Source organism: Excalfactoria chinensis, chromosome 1 (assembly GCF_039878825.1).
Source record: "Excalfactoria chinensis isolate bCotChi1 chromosome 1, bCotChi1.hap2, whole genome shotgun sequence".
In the NCBI taxonomy this organism is placed as follows: domain Eukaryota; kingdom Metazoa; phylum Chordata; class Aves; order Galliformes; family Phasianidae; genus Excalfactoria; species Excalfactoria chinensis.
Window position 1 is genome coordinate 93,122,293 of NC_092825.1, and position 16,617 is coordinate 93,138,909.

The following is a 16,617-nucleotide window of genomic DNA, read 5'->3' on the forward strand; positions in this document are numbered from 1 at the left end:
TTTTGAGGTAGGTTATATGTACTGACACTATGTCCAGGCACATGATAAATTTGATAACTATAAAAGGCAGAGAATGCAGAGATTTTGTTTGAGGTAAAGGTTTTAATTTGACATCAACTCTGGTAAAGTTTGTCTTAACTTGAAATCCCAGTTGTACTTATATTAAAAAAAATTAAAAATCATAGAAAGAAAAACACAAAAATCTCAGAGAGCTCTAATAGTAAAAAACATTTTTAGCTGAAACTGATTATTAAGGGTAAAATAAACGCTTATTGGAGAATCCCTTAATAGCAAAAAACTTTTTCATTATTTTTTCACTGAGAACTCTGTACTTTTGCATTCCCCATTTTTAATTAGCAAGTGCTTCGCAAGTCTTAATGCATTTACAGAATTTCTGCGAGGCAGAGGTGTACTATTGTTTTTCAATTTACAGTTGGAGAATAGAGCCTGAGGAAGAGAATGTGAGAAACTTTATCCATAGTTATGAGATTGAATTATCATTTCTGGGTTGCTAGGCCACTACTCTAAACATCAGGGTGTACTTTCTACTACTATAATTTTGTTCCTGATTATGAGTGGTTCTAGATAGAATCATTAATAGTATTTCATCAAGAAACTGCAGGATATTCTTCTCTCCTTCCCTGAGGGATCAATGCTGAGATCTCCTTCTGTTCTTCCTTAAAATGTCCAGGAGATACAATAGTATTGCTCATTGACAGCTGAACTGCTTTCAGTAGTTTCTACTACTCAGCATTTTAAGTCAGAGCAGAAAAGTCTGTTCTGGAAAATTGTCTCTGATGGGTCTCCCGAGCCATTGAAAATAAATAAATGAATAATAAAAATAAATAAAGACAGCTATGATGGGTTTTGCTCTTTATCTCCAACATGGTTTTGATCTAGTCTGACTCAGCTATGTAAAGCAACATTTGGACACTGGGGAAACAGGACCAACAAGGCTAGTAAGGTCAAATTCTTTCCCAAGTGCTGAGCAAACAGAGTGGTGCTCAGGAATAAGTGACACTTAAAACCAAATAAAAGTCTACCAATACCTTGTTATAGATCCACTTAGGTCAGCAGAGGCTTTAGCGTGGGCTGGCAATAGATGCTTCTCTCTCACCAATATGTAATAAAATTCTTTTTTTTTGTTTTCCTGGTAACTAGGGCTCTGCAGAATCTTCTGCTGATATATAGGAGTTTAAGATACACTGCTAGCTCTTTGAAATAATGTTATGCTCGATAAGAAAAGCATTGTCTGAAACTAGGACAAAGGCCTAAAACCAAGGATGAGCTCACGGTTTTAATAAAAATGTGTGTATTTATAGGGTCTGTTATGCATCTACTGGGAGAAGCATGTGGGGCCTTAATGTTAAAAAAAAAAAAAAACAAACAAAACATAGCTCCTTTGCAAGAAATACAGACAAAACATCCATCAAAATCATCTCTTCTCCCTTGATGAGACAACACCTGGCCTGGGATTTGATTTTGTCAAGTTGGTGGCTAGATACATTCATTTACAAAAGCAGATGAACAGATTACAGCTTATTACATGTAGCTATTCATATATACAGTTGTACATTCATGCTCATTCATATACACTACTAGTGTCCTTGCCTCTGTTCCCCATATTCATCCTGACCCCGCAAGAAACACCTCTTGTAACAACAGGAGTCTCAGTAGCTCCAAATTAGATGGTGTTTTGCAACTGACAGGCAACACCATGAAGAAGGAACACAGACACTGGAGATTCTTTCTGCAGGATTTGTCACAAATCTGTCTTGAAGAGCAGTCTGAAGTGCTATAAATACTTACTAACTGATGATTGTTATGGACCCACTGTCTCTAGACATCGCTGGCAAAGGAAACATGGTGCCATTAGTAACAATGGGGTGAGTGAGAATATCTACTCAAAATGTTGCAGCTTTTGTTTCCTGGCCTTCTATAAACACACCTGAATTCATCACTTCCTTCCTTCAAACGCATATTTTGTCATTCCCTTAGAGAAAAAAAACAATATAAGAGTATACGAATGGCGCATTTCCACTGCCTTTTTTTTTTTTTTTTGCTGCAGCATTTTCTGTAGTATGGTATTCTCCACTGGCACTATATACAGCACAATTATAGCATACCTGTAGAGGTCATATTTTTCCTATACTCCTAATTTCTCCAGCCCTACTGCATTCTTTATCATTTGTTCTCCACGTCTGTAGATTAAAATGTGCATGCGTGTTTTTAAAGTCTTTCTTTCTACTAGGTAAAACAAAACCATATACATTTAAGGAAAAAATTACATTTTTTCTGACTAGGACTTAAGTGGTTAAACTCTTAGTGTTCGTACACATACTATTCATGAATTCTTAACACAAGTGGATGTAATCAGGGCTTGTCATTGCTTGCACTGATAATTTTAGCACTTCTACTTAAATTAATTAATTAATTAAAAACTGATTATTACGATCAGTCTCTTGGAATTTGTTTTATATTTTCCTCTCCTTTTGTTTTTACAAGCTGCATGGCCCTAAAAAGATAAAAGGAATCTGTACTGCAAAAAAATGCTTTCTGCTTTCTTCCTCTTTCAGGAATTAAAACTCCTTCACTGTATTGCAGATAATTGAAAAATAAAATTATGAGCTCATTCTAACTCAAAAAAAAGAAAACTCTTGCAGCACAATTCAATCTGGGAAGCCTGAAAGATAAGAAGAGCTGTTATGCAGCATTCAGATAAGGTCCTTTGCAGTGTTCTGCAATCAGGCAAAATTTTTATTCATTCTAATAGAAATTTGCAGAAGGCTAGAGTGCTTTGATACTAAAAACTTACACATATGGAAAGTCAGACATAGGAAAGGAAGCTGTTAAACAAGTATCTATCTAATAGAGTCTGACAGGAAACAGTAAGGTACAGGGAGTAAATCTACCGCCATCTCTACTAGCCGTGTTGCCCTGGATTTGGAAAATGGTGTAAGACCCTAACTTATACAGAAAGACAAATTAATAGAGAGCCAAAAAGTTCATGGAGATCAGCACAGTGAAATGTATCATAAAATTCCAAGATCACTATTGAATGAATGCTTGTTTATTTATACATGCCTACCTCATGAATGCTTTCTTGCCGTAGAATGGTTTACTCTAAACAAATATATACGCATGTTTATATTGGCTTCAATAAAAATCTTACAGTTTTGAAATCAGAATTGCTGTTGGTAAACTTTTTAACTTGTCCCAGAAAATGCTGAAATGCCACAGTACACTGAAGAGCAAATCTTATGTTTTGCTTCTGTTTTTGTATTTTTTTCCATTGTTGAATGGCAGCTGAGTAGCAATAGCTCCTACTGACACATCATAATGACTGAAATGTTCTCTTATTAGTATTCCCTTTCTAAAACCAACAGAAAAAATTGAATGTTATCTTCAGATGGATAAAATCTGTAGCAAAATAAATTCACCGTAGAAGAAAATCTTTTATGTTGTTTGGAAATACGCCTCCTGTACTGGATGTAATGAAAACACCGTGAGAGGCACATCCACAGGCATCTTTGTATTGATTCACAAAACTCCTGCGATTTACCATCAAGCTGTAATTTCAAAGCAAATCTGAAATACAGACTGAAGGTGTTCTTTCACAGATGTTTCTTTCTTGCAGTAAAACCAGGCTATTCCCATCCTCTCCTTCATTTCATCTTCCCGGAATTATTCCATACAACTGTTTAGCAATAGGTGCAATAAGACTGATTTCTTCAATTTTCTGAGTTAAAAAATATTTCTGAGATATCTTTTAGCATATTTTTACCATGTAAGGTTGTTGTGGGTTTTGTTTGTTTGTTTGTTTCTTGTTATTGTAGTTTTTTCATTTATCTCATCTTCCCTCTTTAATGGTATTCTGATAGAAATGAGAAAGCAATAAATTATGGTGAGGGAGGGGGAAAGAAATTGTCAAGATGGGATGTTGCAGGCCAGCTTGTCAATTTAATAAAAACAGTCAGAATAGAAAATCTAAGTGCTGAAGAGTTTGGCCTATGGAAAGCTGACATCAGTGCTAAGAGGGCAAACTCTTCCAGTCACAGAATAGATTTCTGAACTCAGATCAGGCTTACAGTCTATTCAACAGCTGTGGTAGTATGACCCTTTACAAGCTGGATTCGGACAGGTAACTGTAGGCAGAGTAATCAGGGGTTCAGCTGAATGAGAATGATGGTTTGTGAGTGCCTCCTATGACCTGTATTTCAGAATTAAGCAAGGTCTGCAAAAGTTCTTTCCTGTTTTTATTTCTATTTCTTTCAAGCCAGTCTGTTTCCTGACATACTCTGACCATATTGTCAAATCACACTTTAAGCATCACTTGGACAGAATTTCCAGTTTATTTCTTTATTTTATTACTCAACAATCAAATCAACAGATAAGTAATAAAGCAAGGCATGCCCTGAACTGAGCAGATCAGTGCATGCACAAACTATTTCTGGAGAGAAAAACAAAAAAGTTAACTATGCATATTTCTAAATAAGCACTCATCAACAAATCTTCACAGTGTTAGGGGTGGAATGCTTCACAGCATATGCATGCAAAGTAAATAACTACTGCCTTATTTCCTTTTCTTGCTATTCGGCAAATTTCACTTTGTTTTGCTAAACTTTTAAGCAGGAAAATATGGAAAAGGAATGACAAAGGAAACAAACTTGAAGTGTGACCCTTAGCAAGTTGAAAGATGTGCAGGATGGATTTAATGATATTCTCTGTAAAGACTGCAGTGTCAAAGCACAGTGGAAAAAAAAATGTGAGCTGCTTCAGAATAGGCACATAATAGACATTTAAACTCCTAAACTTTGCAATATGCAAGCATATAATTAGGAAAGTACTATGTAATAAACACCAATTAAGGCAGAACCATAACAAGCAGAATAACAAAATGAACCCTAAAGCAGAAAGACCAAAACTGTGTGCATACTGGAAAATAGCAGGAATTCAAAACAGTGTGTGCATAAATGAGTGCCTGAAAAACTATATTTGTCAGAGGAAAGGATGCCGTAACAACAGCATTCTTCTTACAGAATTCTCCAACTGCAAAAGAAAAGAAGTGAGAGTAAGAAAACAAACAGTCAGTTATTTTAAATGAGGAGTTTGGGTCTGCCCACTGACAAATGGAACTCAAATAATTTAGGTAGCAAGTGTGTTTTCTCTTGTCCATGAGGATTTACTGAGCATCTTCTTTCTGTGTCCTCCCTGCCCACAGCTATGCAAAACACTGAGAGCAACAGCCTGCATCCTATAGCACTTGCTGCACCTGCTTTCTAACTGGTATCAATCCATCTTCTTCACATTCCACTTTGCTAACATAGTGCAATCCTAGCTATCATATCTAAAACACAGAAATATCTTTCATTTTCCAAAGTATAGACTCCTTGCCTCCTTTGTCAAATAGTGAAAGATCTCATTCTTGTGAGGACTTTAACCTGCTTTCAGGAGTAACCACAACAGTGGTAAAAATCACGTCACCTGGTATCCGTACTGGAGTCGTTCCGATAAATACAGGTTAACCTGTATTAAAACCATGATCTATTACAAGTAACAAAATTTTAATCATTAATGAAAAATGCGTGAATTAACCAATGGCTATTCACAGACGAATTATTAAAGGAACAGTACTGTTTCATCTAACATCAGCACTGCAACTTTGGTGTCCTGTGGAGGCAGATAGCCAATGACCTAGCAAGTTCCCCTCCCAGCTCTCTGCAAAGTGATGGCATCAGCTATAATGACAACAGTAAGAAAATAAGGGAAAATGGAAGAAGGGCAAGATGCAAGGGATGTAATTATTAATTATCTGGCACGATCATTAAATCTGGGAATATTTCTCAGCAATAAATTGTTCTTCCTTTGATCACCCCATCCTATTTGGGAGGGTATTTATCAGCCCGGAGACACAGAAGCAATCCCTCAGTGCATCCTTGGCTGCAAATTAAAGAACATCTGATGACTGTTATGTGTCACCCTGCTGCCTCAAAGAATACAGTTACTCTGATTCCCTTTCTTTATTCCTGACAACCATTTCACAGCCACTCAACTAAACTTAACTAGGAGAAATTTAGATTGGATATAAGGAAGAAGATTTTTAAATAATAGTGGTAAGGCACTGGAAGAGGTTGCCCAGAGAGGTGGTGGATGCCCCATCCCTGGAGACACCCAAGGTCAGGCTGGATGGGGCTCTGAGCAACCTGATCTTCCTCTGGGTGTCCCTGTTCATTGCAGGGAAGTTAGACTAGATGACCTTAAAAGGTCCCTTCCAACTCAAAGTATTTCATGATTCTAAAATATTAGAGTTCTGGTAGGGTTTCTGTTTGTTTGTTTGTTTGGAGTTTTTTTACAGAACAGGGTCTCTATAGAATTAAAAGCCATCAGAGAAAATAAAATATTATTCTCAAAAATATTGATCAGTATAAATTATGTATGGCTCATTTTGAATTACTTCAGTTACCCAATATTCTCCTCTTGCTGGTGAGAATAAATTAATTATAACATTAGGAGCCACTGTACAAAGGTTAAAAACAAGCATGCATGCATTCAATCTACAGAAAACTAAAAAGTTTAGGTTAATGAAATGTCTGAGGAAAAGTCTTATTAATTAGCAGGTTCACAGCATTCTTCGCAGCTATAATTTAGAGATGCCAAACTGTTATATATATTAACACTGTAGGCAAAAGCTGTATCTCAATCTAGAGAATCATTTCATGCTTATTTATTTCAATCTTGGATCTTTTTTCTACTGATTTTTATGCTAAAAAGCCCAGTATCTTCTTCAAAGACGTATTAGAGACAGAAATCAAGTGGAATGTTTATGGCCCTTGAGATAATGAGATAAAACAGCTGAAAGAACTCTAGTTCTATTTTTTTTTAATGTCATCCTTATTTTTTAAAACAAAATCCATTTTCAAAGTCTCAGTAACATCGTGCCTGAAATAGGTACTTGTTTATAGAGTTCTTCTCTTTATTTGCTTAGATTTGATGTTGGTATAGCCTGTTATTTTCTTCTTGATCTTTTTTTCTCTTTTTTCTTTCCTTTTCTTTTTTTCAGTGAGAGAACTGTGAATATTGGGCTCATTCAAACCCACTGGACCAGCAAGAGTCTTCCCATTGACTATGTTGAATACTTCTGTAAAAAACACAGTGAAGCGTGGAGTGAGAAGTACTGAGACAATCTTACCACACTGCTCCTTCCTTCAGCTATGAAATGAAGCTCATTCATAAGTAGATTTTCTAATGGTTTGCTTTTTCTCCTTTCAACCTTTTAGTTTTGAAGAATGTCAGTAATGTTCATTGTGACTGTTTCTTTGAGATGGACACTTGTAATTTTTAAGCAGAACATTTATTCCATTTCTGTACACTTCTAATAACCAAGCAGTTAAGTAGCATTTGTGGTCCTGTGGGTTGTGTTTATTAGGAAAATAAATCAGTCTTGGAGGTAGGAACAGGAATGGGTGAGCTGCCAGAGATTTGCGCCCAGTTCCAGGGATGGGGACATCTTGTTCTGTGCATGAGTGGGCAAGGGAAGGAGGAGCTGCCCACCGGGCCAAGTTTGGGTGGCATGGCTCCCAGATAAAAGCATACTAGGGTGGAGAGCAGAGCTTACTGGAGGTGGTATCTCTTCAGTTGACAGACAGATCAGGATTCAGCTTTTAACTTTAAAGATCACTCATCTGAACTGGGATGAACGCTATCTGGCTCAGTCCTGGATGCAGCTATATTTATGGACAAAGCTCTGCCTTGGTGGATAGGTCTGTCCTAAGTCATTCAAAGTTCTTTGTACAGATAATACTGCTCTCCCTCCTTTTCAGTCAACATGTACCAGAGCTTGCTTTTGTCATTATTTTTATTTTATCTCTTTCTGAAAGTCTCCCTACTTTCTTCTTTATTTCTGTCACTTTACACTGCTGATTAGGTTGAAGATTTGCCTTTTTTTCTGGATCCATTCTTCAGGACTTGGCATCACTCTCCTGCTGGCAGTTACACTGCCCTCAAGTCTTCATGTTTACTAACATATTTCAATAGAGATGACAGAGTTTAGCTGAAGCAATTAAAACAGTAGGCCTATCACTTAAAGTACACAGACAGACCAGGCAGCAATTGCATTTGTAGGAAAGGCAAAAGCCTGAATAGTTACCAGCAGATATCTGCCAGTTTTCTCAATGACCAGTTGTGCTTTGTACACATTCCTCTGCATTTAGTATATCAGTCCTCAGGGAAGTACTTCAGTCAGGGAAGTATGTCAGCTTCAGTTCCAGTCTCAACACCTACTTGGACATACTGGATTAAGTCTTTGACTTTTCCTTTTCCCATAAAGAGGTTATCTGTGTATTTTCCTCCTGCCCTCTCCAATCTTACCCTCTCAAAAACAAAAAAAGAACAAAAAAAGCCCGACAAAAGCAACCAATAACCCATAGTCTTTTTTGAGTTGCTGAACAGCTGGTAAGTAGCCTTAATCAGGAGTCAGTTGGGCTTTGTTTCATCCAGTGATGCTACTTTTCTTTCCTTCCTTCATTACATTTAATGGAATTTAGGTACAGATATGTCAAAGAACAACTAGAAAAAGAGCAACAAAAATAGGTTAGATTCAAAAGCTATTAAGAAAATCTGTTCTGTTTGCAGAAGCAAGGGCATATGGACAAGATACAATATAAATCATTACCAGTACCTCACTTGGTAGAGCTAAACGCTGCATCATCTGAAAACCTGACCCTTTATTATATTTTTGAAAAATTCATTGTAGTTTAGGACATTTCATAACAGTTAGGGCTTTTTGTTGTAATGATTTCACAGTAAATCTGGTAACTTTGCTGATTGGAGCAATTTTTGTCCTTTTTTTATTTCAGAAAGAATGGAGGATAAAAATGCAAAAAGGAAAAAAGACTAAGTGGATTTTTAATAGATTAAGTATTGATTATTAAGAGTTGTCTAGAGATTCTACTGGCAAGTTAACAATAACTTATATGAAGGCTGAAAAGTTTATTGCATATATATGCATATAGTCTACTACCTTCAGTGAAACCAGGCTCAGGTGGAGATCAATCAAACAGACAAGCAGAGATTAACTCTTTCTGAAAATTTTCCAGTTTATACGTATCTCTATGACTCTCTATAACTTCCTGAAAGGAGGTTGTAGTGAGCTGGGGGTCAGCCTCTTCTCTCGTGTAACTGGTGATAGGACTAGAGGGAATGGCTTCAAGCTGCACCAGGGGAGATTCAGGCTGGACATTAGGAAATATTACTTCTCAGTAAGGATGGTCAGGCAGTGGAATGGACTGCCCAGGGAAGTGGTGGAATCACTGACCCTGGATGTTGTGCTGGGGGACTTTGTTTAGTGGGAGCTCTTGGTAATAGGTGAATGGTTGGACTGGATGATCTTTTAGGTCTTTTCCAACCTTGGTGATTCTATGATTCTATAATCTCTTCAATAAGATGGTGATGCCAGGATCCTATGTGTTTTTCTAGTCAAAACATTGGGAATATTCAAAATTCAGCTATTTTAAGTTACCACAATTTGCATCATACATACTACCACACCTTCAATATTGTAAGTAAAGATCTGCAACTTTTTGTTTCCTTAAGGAAAATTAGTTAGAAATAATAAATAAATAAATAGTTAAAAAAAACCCACACCTTTAAAGTGAAAGAATTGTTTTGGATAAGCACTGAAAAGCCAAATCCCCATCTGCTCTGCATCTACAGTGAAGTTGTCTTGCTATAATTTGTAGGAAAAGAGGAGTGTCTTGGCATTCAGTCTATAACAATACATGCACCTCATGTTGAACAGTATGTCATGCTATGATTAACTCTCTGCCTTCCTTTTAGGCTTGTCAGAAGGGTGAAAAATACAAACTAAGAGTATCCTTACACACAGAATAGATGGGTGGGAGGAAGAATGGTAAAGCCTTTAGAAACCCTTTGCTCCTTCCTTTTGCTGTCTATATGTTTCCTAATTGGAACAAACACACGGGTTTGCATAGTGTGCCCAAACTAAATGCTATATGATAGTTTTGAGCACTACGGAAATCACTGATCTTCAAGCAAAATATACTTAATTGCCTAAGACTGCATTTGTACTCCTGTTTAAGTCCTTGCTTAGTTCTCACCTTAACCAATCACTCTGTATCACCTGGAGTTTAAGTTCTCTACCAATCCAAGCTCTAAAAGCTTTTTAAGTTGAGTCCTCACTCAGCTAAGTGCCTCAGATTTTCAATCAATATAACTTCCTGGGCCATAAGGAAAGCTGGGGACATTTTTTGGCATTAGCTACATAATAAGATAATGTATATTGTGTTGCATAGCTAGCAGGCGGGTTTTCTGTTTTTAGAACACAACAGATGTCTATTCTGCATATATACTTTTTGTTTGTTTTTATATCCATCTTGAAGTTAAACAACAGTATTAACTTTGCTCTACTTTTCACCTCTTACTATTTCTCATTCTCCTCCTGCAGAGTGCTTTGGGAGGCTCTAAATCTCTCCGTTCCCAAGAAAGGCTACAAAAGTGATAAAAATGAGATAGATGCATCATGCTCTGTGGCTCAAGAGTGATTATATTACAGACCACTTTTGGACTTCCCAAGGGAATAGGGGGTCCAAAAACATATGGATTGCATTTCACTGATGTAAATTGCTGTGTGTTCAAGGAACACTGCTGATTTAAGTTTTATCTACAAAGCTGGTTGTCATCAACCTCTTTGGCTTGTATTCATCTTTTACATTTTACCCTTTCCCTGTACAGCAGATGAGCAGCTACAGGTAGATGAGATAAAAGCTTCATCCACTCCTGCTCTGAGCCATCGGATAGCTCTTGTATTCAAGTCACTTAGAAACAATGGTTATGTTAATAAGCTTTGCTGAGACTCTGGATATTTTAACTTGGGTTTTAGGGAAAGGTCTTATTGCATAAAAGTTCCAAGAGATACAGATACATAATGCATGAGAATGTCAGATTTGTGTTCGTTTTTTATGAAGTATGCCTACTGACATTTGTGGTGATCTTCATAATGCCTTATCCGGTGTACAGGAGTTTCTGTTCCATCACCCTGACCTCAGAGCTAAATTACTCACCATGACACAATTACAAGGCTACTCCTTTCAGTCGGGAATCAGAATTTAAAACAAACACAACCTCAAAATCTTTTGCATCAGTTTGCAAATTATGGTCATTGAGATTTCAGGTTTTCTCTTTTTACCCATGCAATGACACATGCATTGGAATTATGAGAGACTAGTTGTAGCTGGAGTTTGCCTACAGACGCAAGGCAGTCAGTAAAATCAGTGTAGTCTGCCAATTGCTTATGATATAAATTTCCCTATTTGAAACAGTCTTCATGACTAAATATTGTATTTGACACAGATTGATATTCTTAAAAACACATTCATAAATTGTAGTTTAATTCACTAGTGCTTTATTGAGCTGGGGTTGTTCCATCCAGGGAAGAAAAGGCTTTTGGGAGACCTCACTGAAGTCTTTCAATACATAAAGGAACATTATGAACAGGAAAGAGACTGACATTTTACACCATCTGATAACGATAGTACAAAGGGGAATGATTTAAAACTAAAAGAAGGGAGATTTAGATTAGATATTATAGGGAAATTCTTTGCTCAGATAGCAATGAGGGGCTGGCACAACTGCCCAGAGGAGCTGTGGTGCCCCATCCCTGGAGGTGCTCAAAGCCAGGTTGGATAGGGCCCTGGGCTGGTGGGGGGCAGCCCTGCACACAGAAGGGCAATGTGGACTTAGAAGTCCCTTCCAACCCAAACCATTCTCAGGTTCCGTGTACTATTAATTCTGTGTAATATTGGCTTAACTTTCTGCAACAATATTTAGAACAAATAAGCTTTGTTACCCAAAGTATTCGAAGAATGATCAGATTTCCTTTTGCTGACTCATCTGAAAAAGATTTCTGACTCCAATGTCTGATGTAACAGAAAAAACTCTACAAATATAAGCCTTTGTCCTTTGAATACCAGGCAGCACAAAAGAGAAGCGTTTGTGTTGTGATCTAGTTTTGTGCATGCTGCAGCTTCCTTAACAAGATTAACCCCACACTGACATGCCTAGCTACAGTGAAAGGAATAATGTTTTCTGTTGTTGTTAAGTTATAGTTTATGAGAAAAGGCTGCCCTCTTCTGACAACTTTTTTGTTTCTTCTAAATTCTTAGCACCATTTTCTCATTTCCAATTATACTTAATTGTTTGTTTCTCTGAAGGTTGCACTGGTGGGATCATTATCCCTTCCCAGTCTGAGGGAAACGGAACAATAAAAGAGATATAAAAGTAAGTAGAATAAATACAGTTTGCAATTAACATGAAAACTGCATGTAACCAGTAAAAAAATCAGCATCCTTCCACTACTCAAACAGCCAAATGAGGAGGCATGCAGATATCTGGTATTGTGAGGCATGGTAGAAATATCATCTGCCACAGGTGTCGCACTTTCACTTCTTAAGTGTGCCATCTTTACAATTTCTGAGGCACACACAGTATGGATACCTTTATCCACAGCACTTTGGCAGTATCTGCCTGACCCTTTGGGTCTGAATCAGCCCTGTGATTCTGATACAACCTTTCCTACTCGACCACATCTAATTTACATTGCAGAGCCATCTCTAAGCACACAGAGTAGGTTGCTCTGATTTTAAATTAAATGGCCATAGCCCCCATCTGCAGCTGCATTGAATTTGAAGCAGGTCAGCTGGGAGCTGAGCTTATTTTAAAGTTACCACATTACTATTCTTAGGGCATAAAGACATTTATTAATGTTTCTCTTCTATAGTCCTACAGTACACAGAAAGATGCAAGTGTTGAAATTAAAAAGGGAATTCTATGTCACAGTGCAGAGTCTCTCTCATGGCTGCAGTGAAGCCAGAGCTCTGCAGCAGTAGGTATACAGGCTTCTTTCTTGTGAGGAAAGAAAAACAATTCAGTTGGAATTTGGAACAAACAAACACAGACTTTTAAGAGTAAGCTCATTTAACTAATTGATGATTTAATGTAAAAAAAGAAATCCTCAACAAATGTATCAATGGCATCTGAAGTAAGGACTGCTACCTAAGTGCCCCTCTCTCATTGAATGCTCCCCTTGATAGGCTTCCATTTGCTTTCTCTAGCCCAGGTAATCTTGACCGTGTTCTGAACATCAGCACAGCTGCAAGAGGAGGGGGAAAAGTGCACCCAGCCCAGAACGGATTACAGCATAAGAGCAAAGCACTCCCTTGGGAATCTGGACATGTAGATCTAAATCTCCCTTATATCATGGCTGACTAATTTGTACTCCAAATGACCTTTTCATCCTAAACTATATCTGCTAGGGAGCAGCAGCATGCTGATTTTCCTTACACCTCTCCTCTCCTCTCCTCTCCTCTCCTCTCCTCTCCTCTCCTCTCCTCTCCTCTCCTCTCCTCTCCTCTCCTCTCCTCTCCTCTCCTCTCCTCTCCTCTCTTTTTTTTTAACAGAAGGTAGAATCCTTCTCAATAGTTTGTGTGCAAGGTTTGTCCAAAGCATTAGGTGTGCATCAGTTATGCCCACTAGGCTGAAGGAAGAGGTGTGTGAATGACTTCAGGTATTGATTAGCTAGAAGGGGCAGTATCAAATTGTTCCGATTTTGATTTGCTCAGGAGGAATACTGCAAATGTCAAAGTGAAAACTGAGGTACATGCTGCGTGCCTACAGTGGCAACTGACAAATGCAGTGGGTAGCTCTGGATTTAGCATAGATCCTGATTAATCACTTCTTCAGGTCCCCGTGTCTGAGTCCTTCTTGTCTCACTTACTTCAGCTATGCTGTACTGGTCACTTGCCTTCAAGACAGAGGCCTGTGTAATTGTTCATTATTCTGAAATGTTCCTCTGCTTATAACATCCACATAGAAAGAGTAGAAGTATTTACAGAACTTTTTTTTTCCTTAAGTGTTCCCTGCCTTCCTTTCAGCCTCTCCTTACTGAATTGCTTTCCATTTAGCTGCGTATAAACCCAGCCTGTAATTCCAATTTACATCTGCACTTTACCCAGTACAAATAAGGAACCCTGATGTGAAATCAATCCGTAAGTTATCTGAGGCAGAGACCATAAAAAAAAAAGCCTTAACTGTGTATAGCAGCACTGAAAGTAATACAGACATCTCAAATTGCACTGGCAAATGTTCTTGTTCTACATATCTTTAATCTAGGCCATTTCAACCTCTTTGCAAATTATATGAGAGATGTAGTGAGCAACTCTAACATCTTTCCTCTAAGAAAGCTACTACTTACTCCAGCACCTACTAGTGCTTAATGAATTTCTTGACATATCCTTAATGTCATGACACTCAAAGTAGCATGGTTAAAAGAAAAGATGTATTCATCAAATATAAACCAGGTCTAATGCAAACATCAGAAAAATAAGCTCATATTAGCTGTATAAATCTGTCATTGAACACTTCCATCTTCCTGTGAATAAGCACTAAATATTAGTACTGCATAAAATACTCCAAACTTGTCACATTTGACAATAATCATTTAGAATGTGTTGCTATAAGTATATACTAAAAGGATGACTTTGGTACCACTGCAGTAAGCTGTTTATTACAGAACTTATGTTTACTCGTGGGATATATCTTTCTTCATATGTATAGAGAGCGTTCCTTACAATTGAAAATGTCATCTGTAAGTGAACAATTATAATAAAGTTAACAATTTATAAGTTGGGAAGATTTACATTTTTACTGGAAAAAAGCATGGCAGTATCACCAGGCCAGGTATTAGGCCAGTGTTTACAGCCTAATACAGGACAAAAGTAGTGATCAGCAAACTTCTACAGACCAAATACTTCATTCCTTCCAAGTCAAAAGAATCGGAAAAAACCCCGTTTCTTCCTTTTGGATTTTTCTCAGTGGAAATTCACTTGGGGTTTTCACTGCATTCTGAATCTTCCCAGTGAAGACATATGAACGCCTTTTTGTTGTGAAATGAGAAATGTTAGTGAATATTTTGTAATCTGACAGAGAATGCAAAATAGTACTGCAGTGAGTCCAACCCCTCTTTGGCTCTGATGCAGAAGTTTGTTTGCTGAGCCATCGTCACCACATGCTTCAGAAAAGGGAACTCCTTGGAAGATTTTCATTTTCTGCCTGACTGTGACATCCTCTGCTGAGCTTAAGAGAGTTGACAGAATTAGCACAAAGTAGCATGTGGCAACGGGCCATGAAAGCAATGCATTTCCAAACAATTACAGCACATTTTTGTTGGTGCTGGGAGATACCAGGAGGGAGTCCAAGTGCTTAGCTGCTTGAGAAGGGCAAGAAGAGCTGGAAATGCACTGCCTGAGACTGTCTTTTACAAAATGGAAATTACAAGCTAAACTGGGAAAATAGGGAAAAAAATAAAACACAACAAAAGCAGGTATTTATTTGTGTCTCGTGTTGATTATTGGCGCCTCCTGATCAGCCCTGCTGCTCTTCTCCTATTTGTCCAAAGTATACCTAAAACAAGGAAGGAAATCATTGTTCCTTTTCTGCTATAACTTACATAGGTATGGTCCTCACCATACCCTATGTAGGTATGTTTAAAATATGTAAAAATATTGCCATTAACTTTATCTAGCATCACTGTTTAACCCCATTAGGCTTGCCAAACCATGTCTCCTTGGATTTTCAGCATCGTCTTAACTAGCATTTATTCCATGCATTTACAATAGAAAAAAACTTGAAAGGTATCTCAGTCTTCAGTTCTTCACATTTTGCTCCTCACATCTTACATTCTAACACACAATTCAGTATATCATGATTGCTTGTGCAGGCACCATTTTGTCTGCATGTTTACGTGATAGATAAAGGGTGCTTAGATAGATAAAGGGGGCTAGCAGCCTGTTGTATATTTGAGTTATGACTTCTGCCTAAAAGAAAGTTCCCATTTCCAAGGGCTTCAACACTAGAGTTCTTGCCTATTTTGTGAGCAAGTAAAAGGCGAAAGAATATATTTTACAGTGAAAATGTCAACCACAGCAAATACTGAAAAGGCAGTTTTTTTGCGTCTCTACTTTAAATAGAATAAGATGCTGAAAATTAAGCTCATATGGCTAAACAGCCTGAAAAATAGTGGTAAAAGCTCAGCCATATAACAACTATGTCAACAGCAGTTGTAGTAGTAAACAAGGCCTTCATACAGTATGTCTATCCACAACAGTGTCAATTTACAGATGATTTACATCTGGATTTACAATTTACAGCAGGAACAGAATGGACATTAGAAAAGGAGGAAAAGGAAATCATGCCTAAAAGTTACTTACATTAGAAAGGAGGATTAAATACACTACGTAATCTGAAAGAAAAATAATACACACATCTTTTCTTCAATGATGAGTATTATCAAAAAAGACAATCTGTCATTGGAAAACCTTTTTTTGAACTGGTGGAAGAAATCTTTGTGTAGGGTTATTCCTTAAAATAAGTGAAAAACTGTCATCAATTTTAACCTGAGCAGCAGTTCTAATTGTAAGGGGCCCAAAATGAAGAAGAATATAAACACTTTCATTTTTGTTCTCTTCAGAATAGACTTTAGAACTACTTCATATCTGAAACATCATTGCCCTGTCCATAACTTAAATAGAAAAAGATCTGGGCGGA